Source organism: Pinus tabuliformis, chromosome Q (assembly GCF_031772625.1).
Source record: "Pinus tabuliformis cultivar Carrire ecotype Pingquan chromosome Q, CPIR1, whole genome shotgun sequence".
NCBI classification, from domain to species: domain Eukaryota; kingdom Viridiplantae; phylum Streptophyta; class Pinopsida; order Pinales; family Pinaceae; genus Pinus; species Pinus tabuliformis.
In genome coordinates this window covers 1,152,866,521-1,152,890,645 of record NC_142296.1, presented here as the reverse complement: position 1 = coordinate 1,152,890,645, position 24,125 = coordinate 1,152,866,521, and the positions used below count along the sequence as shown (strand labels likewise).

Sequence of the window (24,125 nt, the reverse complement as noted above, 5' to 3'; positions counted from 1 at the left end):
TTTGTTGGTATCAACCATCATTCCCATCTTAGAATATATGTTTTGTAGGATTCTTAGTTGCATACCCATCTTTGAAAGAAAATTTCAAATGATTCTTAGTTGCATACTTATCTTTGAAAGAAAATATTGAATGATTTTTACTTACATACCCATCTTGAAACATAAATTTTAGAGAAATCTTAGTTGTATACCCATTTTGGAATAGAAATTTTAGAGAATTCTTAAATTCTTACTAAAATTATAAAAACTCCTTACCAAGCTTCCTCTAAATGCTTTTCTAAATTGACAGTGTATATACCAAAAATAAATGCTTTTCTAAATTGATAGTGTATATACCAAAAAAAACTAGGAAACAAAAACACCCTAATTAATTCTAATATTGCAATTAATTTCTTTTATTAAAAAAAAAATACAAAACTGTATATATTTTACCCCTTATGACTTCTAAACCAACAACAAACAGATGTGCTTAAGTATTTCAGCCATTATTTACACACTAACATAATATTTGGACATACATGTACTTGTGCGTCCCATAGTTCTGCTTTTCAGCAGTGTTGTAAGAACTTTGATTTCAGTTGCTTTTTCAGAAGTAGTGAAAGAACTTTGATTTCATCGTTATCCATTCGCGGGCTATCGATCATTGCGTTCACCAAAACAGCCAATCTATCCATTACTTTTTCGAGTTTATTATGCAAAATTTTAAGCAAATTCTCACTTAAAAACCAACTTAACTCATGGAAAAATATTACTTAAATTTTGTTGGTTTCACGTGTTCGGGATTTGTTTGTGAAATGATGGTGGTGTTCCAGGGAATATTATTTTGGATTGAGCACCTTGTCAGTATTGTCGGTGGTATATTTTTTTCATGTGACTACTTCCATCTGACCTACTCCCTTTTCGTATCTTCTCCATAAAGTGTCCTCTTATGTTGCTTTAAGTCTATCTTCCAAGCATCCTGCGTAACAGCTTGCTAGCGAAGAGTGTTGTTTCTGCTGCATTTCTGAGCGAGGTACGTTTAAAATGTTTTCTCACTGAAACACTGTTTTTGTATGCAGTCAGCACTCTTTAAGTTTTCTAATGAGAATAGGAAACTCCTACACTACTATTGTAGTCATATAGGTCGGTATTACTAGCATACCCTATTATTTTCCAGAGATATGCAATTTTTGCAGTATGAATTTTCATTGGGATGTTTAAAAAATATTTAGTATAAGGTATAAATAAAATATTTATATTAAATAGGATAATAATATATAAAAAGTTTTAAAAATATATGTGAAAAGTGTTGAGAAACATATAATTCTGGTTTTTAGTTATTAAATTTTGGCTGAGGCATATACTTTATTGTAAACATTGGGTATTAACCTCAACATTGATTCCATTAAGAATAAGTATAATTAACGGGAAATTAGTAATTAGTGTTTCATGCATTAACATTTATGTAGTAATTAGGATTTCCACTTCACCATTCAAATTTATTCGCAACAACTAGGGCTTATTTGCTGCATATTAAACTCACACACGATAAAATAATTTTTATATACACATTATTACCAAACCAAACTAGGGTTTATAATAGAACTGCACATATTTGTAAAACATGACACACAAATAAGTGGCAGAATGGAATACAACATAATTACAGACAATTAAGCACAGAACCCTGAAATTAGGGTTTCAACATAAACCCATAATTTAGCACAATATAACATATGTACACTTATATGCATAAAATCTTCGATTGGGTGTGGGCTCTCCATGTTCCAGCTAGTGGTAGCCATAGACCACGTGATTCATGAATTTCGACCACAAGTCACCCCCTAGCCAAGACTGCATCTTCACAAATAATAGTAAACCTAAAACAACCATACATCAATGGCAAGGGTACCCACCCAACAATCATGGCTACAACCATGGGTTTCCCCCCTTTTCACTATTTCCAGGGAACAAAATATGAAACCCTTGTACACTAAAAGATTTAATTTTTGATACTATATTAGTCCAATCAAGGCTTTGTGGCCTATCAAAATACCATTCTGTTGAAAAATACACAGTGGCTTCGCGTGAGGAGCAATAATATACCACGTGGGTTCATATTGGGGGATTTATATTGAGGGAAAAAGACATAATATATTGGGGGATATATAGGGGGTAAAGGGTTTTTATATTAGTAGTTATAAAAAATGGAGCCCAAAATTAATGATAAAATATAAAGAGGTATACAAAATGTTAATTGAAAAATTAATACTTACAATATCTAGTGGAAGTAGGGGTTTGTTAATTGCGAAGGTGTATTGGGTTTGAATTGGTAGGAGGTTAAGTAATGTGATTTTTAGGGGCATTTTCCAATATTTAGTCAAATTAAGGGTATTGTTTAATATGCCACGAATGCACGTGATAGGTCATAAGTTCATTGAGTGAATCCCCCATGGAAAAATATTGATATAATGTTGTTACAAACTTGCTACAAATACAATAGGGGTAGGTTTGTCTTCTTCAAAATAGGTAAACATATTTTAGATTACCTTCATCTCCATAATAAAACCTATATAATTTCTCTACATTAAATTCCTACATTCAATCCAATACAACCTCGCTAGTTGTTGTTCTTGTATACAATTCTTGCTGCAAAATTGTCATATATTGTCACAATCCTATGAAACCATGTGCATGAATCTATTTTTCAGCCAAGGGTGTTGTTTCTCCAATGTCTACATTGTGTTATTGCAAATCTACAATAGTTTTCCATGATCCTTACCTTCCACCTCAAAGCACCAAACAACTTCCTTAATGTTATATTTACCAAGCTTGGAAACTTTGTTCTAAGAATTGCTTAGAATATTAGATCATAAATTTATGACAATGGATTATTATTTCTCTAAGCATGTCCAGAAAACCAATAGTTTATCTGTAACATTTTTTTCCTAATTATTCCAATTTATAATTCAAATATTCATAATACAAATGAATAAGATATGCAAACTAAACAGATACTTATCTCTAAGAGTAGTTATGATGTTGGCTTCATAGGGCATTTACTTTCCCACCACCATGTACATACTCATTACCTTCCACTGGTTAATGTGCCAAACCCAAACACCCTCCAACTTACAGACTCATTCCCCCCATCAGTGTGCTCCCAAGTCGTGCACCCATTCAATTCTCTCAATAGTGACTCAGGTTTCGTGCCACAACCTCCAGGGTGGCTTATTTCGAGTTAAGAAAATTTAAAAGTATGTGGCTCTAGGAGTTTTTGTTGCCTTCCGGGGCCTCCAGGTACCCTTCAAGCCCTCGAGTGATCCACTTTGCATTGTACATATAAAAGATTAAGTTAAATCATCTTTTCTAATCACACTTTCCCTTCCAAGTTTGGTCATAATTTTCACTGATTAACAACCCCTTAGTTGGTTAATTTTTCTAAGGCCTTCTTGTAAAAGAAAAGTGTAGAATTATGAACTTTGTTCTCCATAAGGTTGCTATCCTGAAAAAATGCATCATCAACAATACAATAACCCTGATTAATCCTTATATCAGATATTACATAGATACTACAACATATAGTTTTCAATCAACATGCAGTCACCAAGCACATACTCATACATCACATTCATATATGTATATACATCACATGTAATATTTTATAATTCATCAACAACACATGTAATATTTTATAATTCATCAACAAGAGAAGGTTTAGAAAATTTTCTTTCTTCTTTCCTTGCATATCATAGAATTCAATTCCCATAGTTGTCTTGTTTAATGGCTTTTCTCATTATTTATATATGTCTTACTATCCACCTGTATCTTATATTAACATTGCCATTACAACAATACTTGCATCACTAGAATGTTATAATGGCTATCACTTTATCCAATCCTTTACTATACAAAACTCTATCATTGTTACCTAGACAAACATATACACCATGGAAATGCAGGAAACTAGAACTCTCCAATTCATTGTTGCAATCTTAATACAATGTTTGCATTACAGAACTTTATATTAGTCATTGTTGGTTCTCAATTAACCCATGTACTCATGCTTTGAGTGACCTTAATGCTGCTAAATACACTTAACACTTCTATTGTAATCCTGTAGCCTTCCAAAAAAATTTCTTCACAATATTTTTTTCACAAATTCAAATTTGGGGGTCGCTAATGTATTTTTCTTATGAATAGATTTGTATTGACTACTCATTCATTCAATTCCAATAATTGGGCTAAAAGTTATGCCCTTTGAAATTTTTAACTGGACTCAAATGCTTATTTTCCAAAATCTTATAACGTTTTGTGTTCTTTTCTTCACAAATCTTATCTTATTTCAAATTAAAGGTTTGAATTTTTTTTTTTCCATGTCAACAACTTTCTATTGGCTATTCATTTGCATAATTCCAATACCATGGCAAAAATTTATGCCTTCCAGAGGTTGAGCATGTTAAGCACGATTTCCCTTTATGCTCTTGTAACTTCCTTCTAAAATTTCTATAAAATTTTGACTTCAACGCAATATTTGGGTTGATAGCTATGTTTTTCTCAGAATTACCTTTCTTTTAAATAGTCATGGTCCAAACTCTAACTTTCAGACAAAAGGATATGGCCCTACAAAATCTAGTCACTCTTTCCCTAATCCTTCATTTATTCTAAGCTCACATCATTATGAAATATGGTGCTCACGTGCCCTCAAATTTCTTAACTTCCAAGTTTGCTACCACATGGCTAATGTGGTACTTTACCTCACTAGCCATATCATTATCAGTTGATACATATGTTGTCTATGTGGGCCAGCCACCTTGACACCCCAGTGTTTGTCACTTAGCGCAAAAATAAACAAAATAATTATTATAAATATGTGTGGGGTCCTTCACGCACGAACATGCCCAAACAAATATATAAAAACCTTGCTTCGCAACCCATATACAAAGTGAATATATATATATATATATATATATGTATATATATAGATATAATTTAAAGTAACCTAAAATTGGTTCATGTTCTTCAGAAAATAGAATTATAAAAATATTATATATATATATATAGATATATATATATATATATATATATATATATATAGATATATGTATGTAGATAACCCATCAACCATTCGACCTTCACATGACAACTTTCCCATGTTCTTAACATCCTTGTGGCACACGAGTGGCCTGACCTTGGGGTTCACATTTTCATCTGGAGCATCTGTTGTGATAAACCCCCACCACTGTCGATTAACCCATAGTGGTGTAATTCCTTAATTATGGAATTATATGTAAAAAATGATTAATAATTAAAAAAGTATTTCGACCATAAATAAAAAATTTCAATGTGTATATTAAGCAAAATATTTTATTATCAAATCTATTTTATATCAAGTAATTGAAAGTAAAAAATCGCTTATGATAAAAAAATTTGAATGATATGTTTTTCAATATGAGGGGGATGTGTGCATATCAAGTACCAATGTAAATCTTTCTTAAAATCCAATATATCATACTTAAGAATTAAAATCTAAGAAAAAAATTACATCTCTAAAGATTTGATCATGTCTATGCATTCGATCATGTCAAACATGATAGAACTAAAATAAACATGAATCTAAACTGATCGTTCTTCGTTATTACTTGTCAACATGCTTTCTTTGTTTCAGAATTCCCATACTCTGAGACAAAGTAATGTGAAATTGTAAGGCTCGACATTGCGCCCAAGCATTTGATAGTAAAGCTGCATGTTTTTTTTCAAAAAGAAAAAAATGAACACCTTATCTTAATTTATAATAGTTTACATTAAGGGTATATGTGGACTATTCTTAAGCATTATACACAATTTGTGCACAAACAACATTATTTTCTCTAATCTATTACATCATATGAGTAGACTTCAAAATTACTACCTATGGATCATAGTTATAGATTTAGCAAATCTTTCAAAAGATAGCCACCATATCCCTCTTTACAAAAAATACTAAATATAAAACAACAAAAATAAATAAATTTCCCCATAATATTAGAAAATACGAAATCTCCCAATAACTACTAGTGCATCTACTTCTTATTCTTCAATGTAGACAATTCATGGTTGTATCTCCAAACCCTTCTTGGACAGATCGTCCCCCACATGATTGATCTCCCTATAGATAGGTGTAAAGGAAATAAAGTTTAGGGAATTAAAAAGATCAAAAACCTTGTCCTTCCAATGTTTCAATGAGGAGGCATTTAAAGCACCCTACTCATTTTCCCATTCTACCATAGTCTTTGAATTCCCAAATGCATTTAGAAAAGACACTGACATTCATAGTGAAAGTTTAAGTTCCCCAAAGTGAAATTAACTCAGATTTCATATTTGTTCCTCTTCGTCCAACCTAATACAATTTAAATTAATGAGTTCTCTCTAGTAATATAAGGCCACCACAACTACATTTGTTTAAATGTGCTACCTCATTAAAGTAGCCTGTAGGAAATTGTAGATGGCTATCTGGAAAAGAAATAATTATTTTTCTTATGCTTTTATCTATATGACCCGTTTTTTTAAAATAACCCACAATTTGTATGTGTGTTCTCATTACACCTGGGGACATATCTTAAAAAACAATTGAGCTCCTCATTTTCCAAATACCCCACATAATACAAAATGGAAGGGAGACATAACTTGGGTTGGTATGCTTCCATTCCTCGATTCAATCTTGTAAATTTGTCAAATTCCATGCTAAATAATTTTTTAATAAATTCATAACTATAACCATATCCAAATAGTAAAGGAAAAATGTAACATCAAATATGTAACTATCTTTTCCTTTATTTTACAAATGGTGCATCTCCTAGGTCCTTTAAAACCCCTTTTCCATATGTTATCCCATGTGAGAACTTTATTTTCAAGCATGATGAACCAAATACTTTCAATTTCGTGGAGCTTCCACTCTAAAGTTTATTAGACCACCACAATTGGTTTGTGACCACTAGGGAATTTAAAATATGCATATAATCCTACCTCACTATAAAATTCCCATCCCCTACACTCCCATTGAAATTTAACAAGTCCTTGTCATATTAAAGGCTTACCCCTTTGTGATAAAGGTCAATAATATATAAATTCCAATGTACTACCCATTCCCCTTCCAAGCCCAAGTCTCTAGGGGAAAACAAACCATGCATGAACTCGGAAGATGAACATCTTTCTTATCTTATTCAAATAATTGATCCCTTTTTGGTGGAGAAATTTAATCAGCTGTTGCGGAAGACATGAGTTACCGATAGAGCCAACAAAGGCATCCTCTCCAAAGCTGAAGGATTTATTGATAATTTTTGTGGAAAATGAACAGTCCATGTATGCATTAGTCATTCCATTTCACAATGATTAGTTGGTGGTAGAAAAATAAGTTCACATAAATAATAGATGTGCACTTAAATATTAGTTGCACCTTCGATATCCTGATATTGATAACTTTTTGTGTACTTATAGAGGTAGTTGTGCTTTCAATATTCTGATTTATTGATAAGTTTTTGGGTTGCATTTTAGTAACATCGACAATTAAATTTAACCTTATTATAGGGAATGAAAAATAAAATATAATTGTTTTTCCACTTCACTTGATTCCTCATTAAGAATGTTGTGTGCAGTTCCCATTGTGTAGAGAATCTTATTTCCGTATAAAAATAATTTTATATAACTTTTTAATGATCATAACTACAAGAAACAATATTAATGGCTACAACACATCATAGTCCCTATCTCTACACCTAATTAATCTATTAAGACTATGACTCTTTGTGTGGGGCCCGCATTTTGTCATTTTTCAAGAATGTTTGCATTTCTGCAATTTGCCATTATTTACGCATCTACACCTCCATATATTGCTCAATCAAATCTTCCTTCACATATATTTCCTCTATACCTTTGTACTATGCATAATTAAATCCATCCTCACTCTTCTACACTTCTGCACTCCACATAATTTCTATAGTGCACATAATGAAATCTTTATATGCATATCTACATTCCACATAGTGTGTTATTAAGGTTATGCTTCTTTATGTGGGGCCCACATTTTTCTCTTATTCAAGAATGCCCACATTTATGCAATTTTTCGTTATTTCCATGCTCGCATCTCCATATCCCATAGAATGAAAGTCACCTTCACATAGCTTAAATCCTTTGCACTTCTACACTACACAAAATTTTCATAGTGCACAAAATGAAAGATTTATCCGCGTCTCTAGATTCTACACATTGTGTCGTTATTTTAGAACATTGTGTTTTTGTAATTTTCGTTGTGCATTCTCTGCATTCTTCCCAATGAAATTAACTCAATTAAAAATAAAAGAAATTAACTCAATTAAAATTCATATTAGGAGCAAGTTTATATCCGTAAATTTAAGTCCCACAAAATTATATATCAACTTCATTTCGAGGATAACATTCTGCAGAGTGTGGAGGGGAAGAAAAAATTTTCATTATATCAAGTGCATAAGTAGAGAGGAAGCTTTTATTCTATGCAGTGTGAAGTGTGGAGGGTTCTTTTATTATGTTGAGCACAGAGAAATCATTGCATATAATGAAATTAACTCAATTAAAAGTAAAATATTAAAACATGTAATTTGATAATCCAGTGATAGATCTCCCGGATGCGGGTGTCTCAGAGGTAAACGGAGCGGTGCCACATGACAAGCACACGCTGCCACGTGAAGAGGACTGGGCTATTAATGCCCCAAGCCGTCGAAATCCAGGTTTAAGGGAGCCGCTTCAGAGCATCCTTAATGGAGCCGCTGAAGATGATGGCAGGCCTGCGTAAGGCATTCAATGCGGATCACTTCTCAAGAATTGGACATGAGAATAAAGGCAAATGTTGGCCAGCGAAGGCAGCGCACTGTGGTTCAGGGAATGTTCATAGTCTATGTTTTATTTGGGTGGTGGAGAGCTGGGGTGAGGACAGTTTCCCCCCTGAGCATCTCGGCCTGTGTTTACGCTCTTTGGAGCTCTGTCTGGCTGTATCTAGGAGGCGGCAAGAGGCAGAAGGGGCTTGCATACTGTTTCGGGGAGCCGGTGTTCAGCTCAAAGGACGGGAGGTTACGATGGTGCGTGAGAGAATGCCTTGCAGGAGGGGTTCTGGGAGTGGACAATTCCCCCGCCCACCTGCAGCAGACATACATCATCATTGTTGTTGTGTTTATTGCTATCGCAGAGTGGGAGCTAACCCAATTCCTGCAAGTCAAGTCATGGAAGTTGGCAGTTCCGTTGAGGGGGCGCCCAGGCTTCCAGCTTTTGGTTCGGTTATTTTCTCACTGGGCAGCTCTGAGGGCAATGAAGGGATTAACGCACATATCTCTGTGCTCTTCACCAAAACTCCTGCGGTGGATGATGATGGGTCATCGCTGGTTCTGGCGGAGGACGACACAGAGCAGGGGAAGGGGAAACTCCCACTGGGGGAGCAGTCAAATTTGGTGGCCTGCTCCGAGAGAGGCAAAGGTAAGGTTCTGTTGGGGGAGTCATCCACTGTTGCGGGCACTTCTGGAGGGGCAAGTCTTCAGCCTCACCCCCAATGTCGAGGCCATGCACCGTCATCCCCTTCGCAAATTCCATTGGCTACGGGAGAAAGCGCGTCTGAAGGTGAAGGCGGAAGCAGAAGCATGGAGGAAGAGTCCGAGGACTAGCTCTCACCAACGCTCTCATGCTTTAGTCTTCTTTTCTCAGGTCGGGTCCTTTCATGTTGGGTTCAGGGGTCTGGTTAATTTTCAATTCCATGTTTTTGTTATGATGGTTAAGTGTCTCGGAACTAAGTCCTGCGCGCGGTCTTCACGGACGCAGCAGGCGCGAAGTAGTGTGTCTGGTATATGTCAATTTTTGTCTTTTGTAATTGCCTGGCTAGGCCTTCAGGCCATGCAGATCTGGCTCTTGTCACAGTTTGTCTCGTGTTATAAATATGTTTCAAGATGCCCCTGCGCGGGCTATCATAGTGTGAGTAGCATAGTTCTCAGTGTCAAGCATTTTGTTCCTTTTGCTAACATTGCCCTGCGTGGCAATTTCATGAAACGGTCAATGTCACCCATGGAGACTCCTTTGGCCATGGGCAGCCAGCTTCCTTGGATGTAAAGTATTTGTTGTACATATTAATATATCAATAGTTAGTATTGCCGATAAAAAAAAAGATAATCCAGTGATAGATCAAAGCCAATGATAATAGTTTTTAATATTTCTTTGCAGGGGATCTGATGTCCCTTTCTCAAAACTATGTTCAATGGCACTAATTGCAGAGGTGCAGTTGTTTGTAGGTTTGGAAGGAGCAAAATGAAAGCTTCTTCCACACCTTCACATCAATTATTTTAAAAAATAATGTTGTTTGGCTAAATTTGATAGTTACTTGAACCTATATTCCCTTATATTGCTATTTTTTTAATCGGTTTTTAAATTTACCATTGCTTTCACTTACATTGAATAGTTAAAGAGGTAGGTGTATGGTAGAAGTATATGGGAAGGGAAAAGTTTGCAAATGAAACTAACTATCAGTTATTTTGAAAAAGCTTCTTAAATAATGAGTTATATTGGTTTTTGTCCTTAAATTTTTGTATTTCATGTTACTATAAAGTTTGAAATATGTTATATGTTTCAATTGTTTAAAGTTATGTGAACTGCGGAGATGCAAAAGAAGATTTCATTCTACTTCTTCCACACCTCTACACTTAGAGCCACGAAACATAGTTAATAGTTGAGGGTTAATTTGAAATGTATCCAGAGACGCAGAACATTATGAGTTAAAGTTTTTGTTGCTTACTTCGCAAGCATAGTCCTTGCCTAACTAAGACTATGCCTCTTTGTGTGGGGCCTGCATTTTTTGGTTATTCAAGAATTCTTGCATTTCCACAATCTATCGTTATTTCTACATCTGCACCTTTGTATCCCACATAATGGAAGAAACCTTCGTATAGATTTCCTCCACACCTCCGTACTCCGCACAATGATATCTTCGTCTACACTTCGATAAACTTATATTAGAGTTATTAAACTCATATATGAATTATGTGTTTCCATGAATAGTCCAACAAAATTAATATATCAATTTAATTTCAACTATTGAATATCGTGCGGAGTGCATAGGGGCAGTGAACCTTTTCATTGTACGAAGTGTAGAGGTAAGGAGGAAGATTTTATTGTGTGCAGTGTGAAGTGCAAAGGAAGCCCAATGAAATTAACTTAATTAAAAGTAAAAGATTGAAACATATAATTTTATAATCTAGTGAAGGATCAAAGTGGATGAACATAGTTTTGAAAATTGCTTTGCTAATGGTTTGATGTCTAGCTCCCAAAACTATGTTTAATCACTCTAAGTGTTGAGGTATAGTTGTCTGTGGGTATGGACGAAGCACAACGGAAACTGCGTCCACACCTCTTCATTAATTATTTAAAAAATAATGTTGTTCGACTAAATTTGATAATTACTTGAACTTCTATTGTCTTACATTGCTAATTTTTAATTAATTTTTAACTTCATTATCACTTACATTTCCATTGAACAATCAAAGAGGTAGGTGTATAGTACAAGAATGTGGGAGGAGAAAGGTTCCTATTCCTTTTTAAGAAAAGGGAAACCTTGAAGAATCTACAATGTTAGAATAATTTGCAAATGAAACTATCATTTTTTCTAATCAAGCTTATTAAATACTGATATAGATCATTTTGCATCTGATGTGCAAAGTAATTTATTACAATATTAAAATACACATTGTGTCAAGTGCAGAAGAAAAAATCTTGACTCGATGCAGTGCATGTGCAAAGTTAAGTTGTGTGGATAATGCGGTAGAAACTATATGTGGGGAGTATAGAAGAAAGTGTGTGCAAAGAATGTGTGTCTCCTCCTCCATTCATCTTACCAATTCTCTGGAGAATGATAATCAAATGAATCATGAAGAAAACATTCCTTAAATTTAACGACAAATATGCCAAAAGTAAGAGAGTTCATGGTGCATTCTTTGAGTCCCATCAAAGATGAATTTGTACTATCTAAATGTATCCAAAAATCACTTGAATGAAAATAAACTCCAAATCACTGTATAACATGCATAGTTTAACCTATTCAAATTTCTCCTATTAGTCTGTTTTCACATTTCATTATACAAAATCCCTAGATTTTGGTGAATTGAAAGGAATTCTAAAATGTGTGAATGAATGCATAAATAGATTATTTCATTATCTTAATTAAATTTAAATAATGGAAGAAATATAACCACCAAGCAATATTAATTTTTTTCATTATTTGAGAATGTTGCATTTCTGCTGTGTGTAGAATGAAATCTTTCTTCTGACGTTCATATTTCACACAATGAAACTAACTAACTCATCATAAGGGGGCAAGTCACACTTAATTTAATATTGGATAATAAGCACTTAGTTCACAAATGTGAAATCACACTTAGTATTCAAGAAGCTCAATTATAATGACTCCATGTAAACAGAGTCGAGATAATTAATCGCCTACCCTTAAATTGCATCCAATATACATGCAACCAAAACTTTTCATGGCTCAAATTTTTGTAGTTATATTTACTATAAATTTCAAAACATGTTATATGTTTCAATCATTTAAATTTATGTAAAGTGTGGATATGCGGAATAAAATTCCACTATGCTTCTTCCGCTTCTCCATACTCAGAGCCACCGAACACAGTTAGTAGTTGTTGGTTAATCTAAAATATATCCAGAGATGTATAACATTATGAATTAAAGTTTCTATTGCTAGCTCCATAAACCCATTGTCCCACACAACATTCCTTTCTCGAATGCATTAAAAAGAGACTCCATTTAATATTAGATACTAAACCTCAAACTTTGTAGTTATTTTTACTATAAAGTGCAAAACATGTTATATGTTTTAAAAGGTTAAAGTTATGTGAAGTGTTGAGATGCAGAAGAATATTTCATTGTGCTTCTTCTGCACCTCTGTACTTAGAGCCACTGAACACAGTTAATAGTTGTGGGTTAATCCGAAATGTATCCAGAGATAGAGAACATTATGGATTAAATTTTATGTTTCTAGCTCCGCACACACATTTTCCCGCACAACGTTCCTTTCTCACATGCATTAAAAAGAGACTTCATTAGATGCTAAGTTTCTATTTACAATTAAAATAATTTAGTGTTTGCGGAGTAAAGTTCCCTTTTCAATCTCGTTCTCTCGAACATACCCCTTCTTCTACACATCCTTCATTCCACATAGATTCATAACTCTATGCAATTGTTCTTGTTCACATGTTCATTGAAAACAAAAAACAAAGTACAAGAATATTTCATTATGCTTAAGATTAAAACATTTAGTTCGATAATCAAAATAATAAAAGTTATTGTGCATTATCTACTAATAAATAATTACGATTAAATGAAAGCAAAACAAACACCAAGCTATATATATCAATACATCACTTTCATTCTGAGGTGTGGAAGAAGCTTTCATTATGTATAGTACAGATATATAAGAGAAGTGTAATGAAATCCTTTTCTGCACATCCACACTCAACACAAATTTAAAGATTAAAACATCTAACATATTTTGAAATTCATAGTAAATAGAGCTACTAAAATTAAAAAATTCACAATTACACTTTTATTATGTATTTTTGGCAGATGTATGTATGATGTAATATTAGAGCACAAATCATAGGCCTTGAATAGTAAGCAACCTAGTTATAGTAACAATAAATGTATTAAGATTCAAAACCTAGTCATCATAGCTATGATTAAAATAAATACTATAAATGGAACATATATTTGAAATCCAAAATTGTTCTCGAGCATTCATTTTCATTTTGATCAATAACATAAGATTAGATATAATATAAAAGTTAAAAGCATATCATCAAAAACTTGTGTTCTATTAATGTTTTTTGGAAACACCACAAAATTTAGATCCATACAAGATCTTATGCAAAAGATTAAGAACCTTGATTTACTATGGAAGTTGTTTATGTTAGGAATGAGAATGCTCAAAAACTTAGCTCGCCATCTCATTCGTTTTACTATTCTAACATTTTTTCTCTTTAACTATGTACACCTACATTCTAGGAAAAAATAACAATAATTATTCCTTAATAAATTAAGTAAATGCAATAAATTACAAATTTTCTCTAAAAAATATATATCTAGTAAAATGAAGGCATGTGCAGATGGAAGGAATTATGTAACTGAACCTACATTTATGTTTGGAATCTAAATAATTCATCAATATCTTGCTACTTAATTGAAAAAGAAAAGACATTTGTTCTAATGGGGACTGGGATTGGGCTCCCATGAACCGTAAGATGGAAAAATGTAACTTCAAGAGAAAACAAGAAACTATATCCAACAATTAGTTTAGGTCACAATAACACAACTAACAAATCTCGATAATTAAATAATAGTAAATAGAAAAATGAATGTGCCAAGTTTTAAGGACACTCACAATATGCAAAAGAATTTACCATGATTGTTTGGCTATTAGTTGTCTTTTTGATCCATGATTTCTTGAAGGAATTCCTCCAACATAGCTTTAACAAAGTATTTCATTGGACTGATTGCAATTTCTAGCTTAACATGTTCATTGAATATATACTTCTCAATTTCCATATCCTCTTTTTACAATTGAGCAACCAAGGAAAACTTCTCTTCGTTAATGCTAACAAAATTAATTAGCCATTTGTTAATTTTTTCTATAGTAAAATCAGTTACATCATCAAACTCTCTCACCTTTGACTCTTTTAGCCTCTCCAATTTAGCTATTAGCATATCTCTTGAAATTAATTCAAAATCACATATGATGCATGGACAATTTAGATATTGAACAATTTGTACTGCTTTGAGAAAGGAATCACCTCTTCTAATGTTTGTGCTTTCACATTCACAAACAATGTTCTGTAGTGTTTTTATTCTTTTAGACCATCCATCTTTGACTTGATTCATTTGATTAGCATTTATGAGTCCTTTGTTTTGTATAGATCAGACAACAAACCAAGCCTTTTGATTGGGAACAAAATGTTTGTATTTTGTAGCATTACTTTTAACCAAATCGACAAATGAGTTAGTTCCATGTGCTAAACATAATAGATTGGAAGTTTCTTACCATTCATGTTCAATAATTTCCAATATTTGAAATATATTAGTGATAACATAATATTTGAATACATTAAGGAGTTCGTGAGATTTATTAGATCTATGGTATGTGACAGGAGTAGAAATTCCCAATGTTTTTTCATATATTTCTAGTGGAGTCATTAACAAAGGACCTGGATTTAGAGCATCCTCTAGGAATTTTATTCTATCTTTCAATATCAAGTTTTCTACTTTCTGTTGGCCAATGGACTTTGCAAGTGCATTACCAGTAGCTTGATGTTTCTTCATGAGTCCACTAGCTACAACCCCAAACACATCAACATCCATTTCTGCTTTATCAATAACCTTTTTATTATAGACCTTTACTTTTCCAATTCTCAACTTTTTACTGTCCTTGTTATAGTTTGCATATTGAAAAGTAACAAGGTGATAATCAAAAGTAGTTGCTTCTTCAACAAATTGCTCCATTATTTTCTAATTTTTGGCTAAGTAGGTACTAACCCAATCTGGTAGTATTACGCTCTCAATTTCCATGTTCATAGCTTCCTATTTTTGGGGGAATTTTGGATTTGGATGATTTAGCCATGTGCATTCTATTTGGAATGAATGTTTGAGGAGGCTCTTCATCATCTATACCACCTAATAGTTGACTGTGAATTAATTTTTTACTTGCAGTATCCTTTCTCTTTCTTTGACTAAAGGATGAAATCAAACCAATATCAAATGTGCAAGTTGGAGTTTGCTATGTAATATTTGCGCCTCTTTTCTTGTATTTTTCTTCTATGCAGACACTTGCTTCTTTAACAATTTATCCAATATTCATTACCGGTTCCTCATTGTTGCTTGGAGCACTATGAGTCTCCTTGGTTTCCTCTATAACTATTGTAAACAAGTTCCTGTATATAACAACACTTAGGTGTGTGGTAAATATGCCTTCTAGATCAAAGCCTCAATGAGATTCAACTTCTCTTAAGTTAAAATAACACAAAGATTCCGCAATCCCGACAATGTGACTTTCATTCTTTAGAATGCCTTATCCAACAGTAAATGGCACAATTTTTTTTTTCTTTTTTTGTTCAAAGTATCTAGCCAATCACAATATTATCTGTAGACTTCGACAACAAAATACCTATCTTAACAATTCTTCGAAATAATATTGGTTTACCTTTAAACTTATAAATTTAATAACCATATGATTTTCTCTTTGTTCATGCACCACTTTGCCTCGTGGGAAAACTTGGGCTTGGGAAGATATTTGATGGGGCCCCTTTCGAGTTATCATGTAAATCCTTTGCTTTACAAAGGCATCTTGGATTAGACAAAAATTAAAGCAACTTCCTACTTCCACAGTATAGGATACGAAAACTACATCGACTCTTTATAATTGAATTTAGTTTTATGGGGTGAGTCATGAAAGGCATAGCTAGAGACAAGGCATGTTATTAGGTATGCCATCATGAAATATATTACTTTTGGACAAACTGACTAACTGAAAAGCTATTTCAATTGAAATAAGATCATCCGAGTCCTTTAATTTTTTATTTTTTTATATATTAGTAATAGAGCAGATAGAGAATGGATTTTGGGACATTTTTTGTAGTTTCTCTGCCAATCACACTAGCACACAACCAACATAAGTATTTAAACAATTGTCTAAACAAAAAATATCTAGAATGGAAATATTAGAGGGACCCTCAAAAGTTGGCGAAATGAATTCTTGAATAATGTTCATGTTGTATGCTTGTGACTCGGGAAAACTATTTTCTTCCAACAATTTTAAGCAAATATTTGTTTCTAGTAGCTCAAAATATGAATCTAAATGCCTTGGGAGTTAGAGGGATTAGAGCCTTCTTCGCTAAAAGAATAATTGTTCTTGTGTTTGAATCAAAATTGTTTGTGCACAAATAAACAATTTCTCTGGAATCAAACACTTATGGAACACATGCAACATTCACTAATCTACTAGCATGGAAAATTTTAATGGTGCAAATTTATCTTAAAGTTTAGAAACCTTGGTGAATCTTACAAGTCCCTAATAAGAATACTATAAAATGTTTGACAATATGTTTCAAAACATATTCAAATTTCTAATGATTTTATTTATTATCTATAAAATATTGATGATTTTTAAGGTAAAATGATTTTATACTATAAAATCTGGGTGAATCGTTTTTACAAAAAAAATTGAAATTGGCGAATCTCTTTTTTTGAAAAAGAATGGAAAATTATTCCACCTATGAATATTTGTCCCTACAATTTTCCTCGTCTGCTAGACCAAATATTATTTATATTCTTCTCTTCCATTGAAAGGTTCACATATCACTCATATGCAACCAACCACTAAAATCTCTTATCAAAGAGCTAGTGAGTTAATCATATCTATTCCTCAATAAGTGACCTCAATATGACTACAAGGCCTACTCCTAGACTTCCTAGTAACGCGTTTGAATAAGAAATCCCTAGGGATTGTGAAACCCTAGGATTTTTGATGTGGAAGTACACAAAATTCTAACTATGATAATAATTATTAGGGTCAATCAATTAATAACCTCCTCTAGGGTTACTGATGAAAGCCTAGGGCTTTTGGATTAATTTATTCCACTCATAGAAGATCTAATATCTTAATAATGAGGTTGATTTACAGGTTAGATGCAAGAAATATTAAGAAGGAGATGTCCTGATAATGATTTGATGAGGTGAAGTTTTTGATGGTGATTCTGAATCTTTGATGTCCTTGATATGAAATATTTGATGAACTTGATGATGTCTATTTTTGAATAATATGGACTCTGTGTGGATGATGTGCACTTCCTAATTATGTGGACTTCTTGATGATGATGATATGGACAATACTAACTAATACCAAAAGGGAGTTAACACACTCTCTAGATATAAGTAATTTCTTTATTGTTTCTATTATCATTTCATTATGAGTCTCTTGTCGTTGTTGTATTTGTCCTTCCATGACCTCCCAATGAGTTTTGGAGGTACATAATGAAGATTTCCAAGGTGTAGAAATTATTGAAAATGAATGGAAGAAAATGTGACATGTGATTGAATGAGGTTTCGACTCAAAGGGAGAAAGTAAATTTAAGCATTTTTTTTATTGATGATGAAAAGAAGTCAATTGTGACTTCAAGACGAAGTTGGTTAGATGTCTTGAAGAATGATGTTGAAGATTAGCTCCTAACGTTTCTGTTATCTGATGTGCCTTTGGAAAGGACTAAGGTCCTCTTCATCCTGTGTAAGAAGGAGTTGATTGAAGAATTTAAAGATTAAAAGTATGGCATGAGTCTAATGAAATTTCTAAGGTTAAGGCATAATGGATTGAGTCCATGGAAACTTTCTTCATGAAAATTTGAAGAAGTTATGAGACTTTGTTGTTGACTTGGTAGATTCTCTAATTGGCTCATTGAACCAACTCATGAATTATGGATGTTGTATTGGACATAATGACATAGATAGTGGACTGAGTTGTGAAGATGGTTGATGAATGCTTCTGTGAGAAGCCTCTCATTGTTTGATGGATTCAATTATGACACACTTTTCTGCTAATAAGGAGACTACTGCTACTTTCTTATGCGAGAATAAACTTTTTATATTTTGTGTTGTTTGGTTTTGTGATAAGCCCCAACTAAAGTTGAATGAATAGATGGGTGTTGTTTTTTGCTGGAATTATTTGATTTTTCTAAATCTTTTGAATGTTGTGGTAGTCGAGATGACATGGATGTTTTTGTTACATAGCTAATTTATGAAACAATTTTAGTTGTTTGTTGGTACTAGAACCAATCATGATACATATGTAGCATAATGGGATGTTTCTTTAACTTGGGATCTACCGTGATTTCATAAATGAGCAAGAAGAAAGGATCTATCACTCTCAGTTAAACCCAGGTAAAACATATTGCAGCTAGTGTGGTAACATGTGAGGAAGTATGGGTGCAAAAAATCTTTCAGGGTTGTTTGATCGTGTGCAAAATATGATTGTGATATACTAACTATCAAAGTTGGATCACTTTCATATCAGAGATATGGTATAGAGAGGAGCAGTGAGGCTCCAACACATCTTGACAAATGAGAAGGTTGCAAAAATTCTCACTTATCCTTTTCAAAAAGCACAAGTTCTTATTCTTCAAAGAGTAGCTTGAAAAGTGTAGGAGAATGTATCCCTCCTTGAGTGGGAACACTATTGTTCGATAACACTGAGCATATGCTCATCCCCAGTCTTTTGACTAGCCACAAACTTCTTTAGGGGGGAATGAGAAGCGAGGCTCCTAGGTGTGAGAGTACTCTTTGAATCCATGGAATTAGATGAGTACATGCTCCACTATGCATCCTACCCACAAGAAACATTCCTTTATTTATTGACCAAAGGCCATGGACTTGGTTAAGCTTGTTGAGATTGCCACCCATTTGGCCAGTGGGTGAGGAGACTTAGGTGTATGTGATATTTTCCAAAGTCAAACATGACTGCCATGGACTTGGTTACGGTAAATTGATCTCCTTAAGTATTGTATGCAAGTGTTCTACCACTTGATTTTTGAGGATCAAGCTAGGTGAGGATCACTCAATGGACATAGGGTGTCTGTGATATTTACCAATGCCATTTATTATTTCCATGGACTTGGTTATGGTAAATTGATCTCCCTTATTGTCACTGTGATCGTTATTTTGAGATGACATGATGATGAAACTATTAACTTTCTTTATGTTGAGACATGTACATTTGAGATGAGATCTACGATATACTCTTTTAGTTCATGAAGCTAAACCTGGAGATTATAGGGTGTGTGATCTTTACCAAGGTCATATATGAATGTCATGGACTTGGATGTGGTAAATCGATCTCCCCTATCTTCAGTTGTGGATCATTCTTATTTTATGGATCGAGGCACCATTTTTCTGATGTGATCTATGATGTAGCCTAAAGAATACCTTCCTGACTGAGAGGGAGTGTTGAGATTATATTGTCTTATTTTCTTATGATATGACATATACATATAAGAGAAAAATAAAATACCTCCCTAGCAAAGAGGGATTGTTGAAATATTTTAGCCTTGGTTGATATTTTCATCATGTGATGAAATTATGAAATTGTAATTTTGAATTTATAATTTCCCTCCAAAATATTTTAGCCTCATATTTTTCAAGTCGGCTAGGCCCTTAAAAGCCTCGTTCAACCTCCTCTAAAATCTATATAAAGAAACCTTTCCTCCACCATTTTACATACGTTGATTTATCTTCATGTGAGTCCTGTTCCAACGAAGAAAAAGAAGAAAAAAAAAGAGGGTTGAAATTCGAGGAGGAATATTTGGGATTCTTGGATATTGGATTGGATATCATCTTGATATTCCTTCTAATGTATTAATGAACTATGAAGTCTTTCTCTCATATAGGGAAGAATTTTTGGGGTTTCCCCTTATGGGTTTTTCCTTAGCCTCAGGCCTAATTGTTGTGTCTCTTGTCTCATGGTTTCTTGATGTTTCATGATTATTGTTATGCTACTCTTTAATGGTTTACTAATTGATATTTTCTTCTAATTTCTTAATGAAATGAATATTTTGTGGAATTTTTGTGAATTGTATTATTGAAAAATTGTTATCATGTATAAGAAAATTATTTATAACCAATGCTCTAGTGAAAATTAACAATTATTAATAAAACCACTTCTAATAGTAAAAAATCCACCTTAAAAGATATATATATATAGATATAGTATTAGATATTTAAACTCTAAAATAAATAAATATTTTCTTTAAACCAACAACCCTAAACATAGCTCTTTCCTAAGCATGATACCAATGGCACCTAAGTGCAATATCTCCCCTACATTGAAGATATCACTTGAACAATGTTTATATCCTCCTTTGAAAAAACATCAACACTATTTTAAAACCTTAATCATCTGTTAAAAACATTTTTAACAATGTCAAAGACAAATATGACTTGTTCTTAAATCAAAGTGTCTACGACTTTAAATTGTTTACTCTTACTCAATTTTAAACATATAAACCAAAATTAACATTTCATTCAAACTAACTTTAATAAACACATTTCCAACACCAACCATATCCAAACTACAATATATATTATACTACCCATTTTAAACATATAAACCAAAATCAACATTCCATTAAAACTAGCCTTAATAAACACATTTCCGACACCAACCATATCCAAGCTGCAATATATGTTAATACTACCACATATGTTATTGATCCAATATTATAATCCAACAAACACCACATATGTTTTTACTAAACTCAAAATGATGAAAAGCTCAATTTCCTTCCGCGATATTTGTTAAAGAATCATTGACATAAAAAGAACCCCAATAACAATCGGAAAACAAATTAATCCAAACACAAGGCCTCAGCATTAATAATTTTAGTGAAAGAAAATAATAAACTTAATAAAAACAAATAACAATATTAATTTGCTCAATATTATTTTAGGAAACTTATTTAAAAGTATATTAATATAGAAAATAACCCTATAACAATAGAAAAAAGGATGCAAATTATGCCAACCCAAAGGTCCTAACATTAATATCGTAGTAAAAACGTATAAATATCTTAATTTTCCTTCCCTTTTCCTTAATTTGCCAACCCAGTTCTCTCCTTTTCTGGATCCAACATACTTAACATGTGAATCTTCATTCTTTTTATTTTTAATTTTAATTTATATCATTTATTTTTTTTATTGGTTATCTTTTTTTCTTTATCTATATATATATATATATATATAACTCTTCCATATATATATATTTCTTTTTTCATTTAATTGATTCTTTTTCTTTCTATTATTTTTTATTATTTTTTTTTTTTTCTACATTTTTTTTATTGTTTTTTATTTTAGTTATTAAAAATTTAAAAATTTATTACTGTGATAAATATTTTGAAAATTAAATTTAACTTAAATATAAATTAAACAATTTAAGCGAAAATATTTTTCATCTATAACTTTTTAGTCCCTGCCTGGGACTAATAGCGATCGATTCGGCGTTGACCGGGTATTAATCCTGTGTTTGACCAAGAATATTGATGTGCATCACGATTTTAACCAAAGTTTTCATATTAAAAAATAATATAAATGTTATTATCTAATTTCTGATTGGGCAACAAAGTTGAGGGTCTTATTGCCGGCTTCGCAGGTTTCAAGACATTCCGAGCTGAACATAAGTTAGTTTGTCCTAAGTTTTTGGTCGTTCACTGCCCATTAATCGATTCTTTTGCGCAACATTTTTTCTTCTTACCAAAATTTAACGAAAGTTTCCGCTGGCAATTTGGCTTCACAAAAAATTTAACCAAAGTTTAGCATTTGACCTCTTATTGGAGACCTCACATGTCCCGAGGCAATGTTAGAGATCCAAAGAATTTTTATCCAAAGTCTGAAAGGAAAACAAAAGTAAAGGGAGGCACTTAACTTTTGTTAAAGTTTGATGTCTGTGTATTAATAGATAGAAACTTTAACCAAACTTTGATGTCATGTGTATTACACAAATTTCATGTTAAATCGTGCCCCACAGCAGAGAAAAACTCTTGCATGTTAGCCTTCTGCCATGTGCATGATAGCTCTTTGACACGCCATGGAGCCTGGCACAACACTTGTCTCTAATCAACTTCACCACTGGTCTCTAACATACCTGCTTCACCACCCATTTGCTTCTAATCTACTGCTTTGATTTACAGTTTGATAGGAGTGTAGCGAAGCAAAGAACCTATCCATTCCACTGCTTTACATTATGGTTTGACAGTTCAATATGGTTCGCTACACTGATCTGTGTCTTTAGTTAACACGACGATGGCGCAGTCGGTTCTCCCATGTAGAGGTGTTACGACCAGTTATGTAGGAGGAATAGCAGGGTTCAGCCAGCGGCCCGCATTGCCCGTTGCGGGGGGCCTCAAGATTCGGCTGCCAAATGCCGCTGAGTTATCATGGGCACCGTTAGGAGAACTACAGAGCGGCAATGATAGGGGCTCAAGACTCACACTACAAAGATGGTGGCGTTGTTCCGGCGCAAAGAAAAGGCAGTCGCCTCGCCCAAGAAGGGGAGGGCAGGTCGGGTGGCGGTGTGCGAGGAGAAGCCTAAGGTGGAGGACGACATCTTCGGGACCTCCAGAGGGATCGGTTTCACCAAGGCCAACGAGCTATTATGGTTTGACAGTTCAATAGGAGTGAAAGAAAGTAAAGAACGTAACGACTTTGTACCAAAGAATGAAAGAAAGCAGTGCACCAAAGTAAAGAGCGGAACAACCTTGTACCAAAGAACCAAAGAATGGAAGAAATAACCCTACACCAAAGAGCGACTGCTCCGAAGAAGAAATGACGTTGTCGCAGAGAAGAAATAAGACCCTATCAAACTGTTTCACAAAAGAAAAAATGGTAAGTTAGCACAGTTCATACATTCTGAAACAGAAATTGATAAGTAAATTAGGCATATATTTTCCTTGTAGTCTGTACATATAATGCATTTGTACAATAATTGAATGATTCAAAGACAGTGGAGAAGAATCTGGTAAGTCGGGCATAATTCATGTATTTTCCTTCTCGTTGGTAGATATAATTCATTGATTCAAAGAAATTAGAAGCATACAAAAATTAAAAATAATTGTATGCACGAGACAGAAGCATACATACTTGGAAGCACGAGACAGAAGCGAGCGGAGCAGAGGACCTCTGGATTGGTCAATTTCATCCAGAGGTGGTTCGCGAGCTGAGCAGAGGTCCAATTCCATTTTCCCAGCAGAGGTGGTTCGAGAGCAGAGCAGAGGTCCAATTCCGTTTCCCCTGAAGGCCACCCTCCTCCTCCCTCTCGGGACCAACGCGGACTCAATCTCGGATGTGTGGAGCCCTTCCAACACAACACAAAACAATGGTTTGACAATCGTGTCAAAGTGGAGATACGAATCGCTTTTATTGCTTCTCTATCCGTCAACTATTTTTATAAATTGTTTTTCTTTCTTTTTCTAACTTCTCAACTATTTTTATAAATTGCTTTTCCTTCTTTTTCTAACTTTTCTTGATTTTCTCCTATTAGGTATCATTAAAAATTGCTT

General features: G+C 33.5%; 1 pseudogene; it reads left to right on the top strand.

Annotated features, from left to right (window-relative positions):
• Window positions 1–22,837: 22,837 nt before the first annotated feature.
• LOC149223728 (uncharacterized) lies at window positions 22,838–23,860 on the top strand (annotated as a pseudogene).
• The last annotated feature ends 265 nt before the right edge of the window (window positions 23,861–24,125 follow it).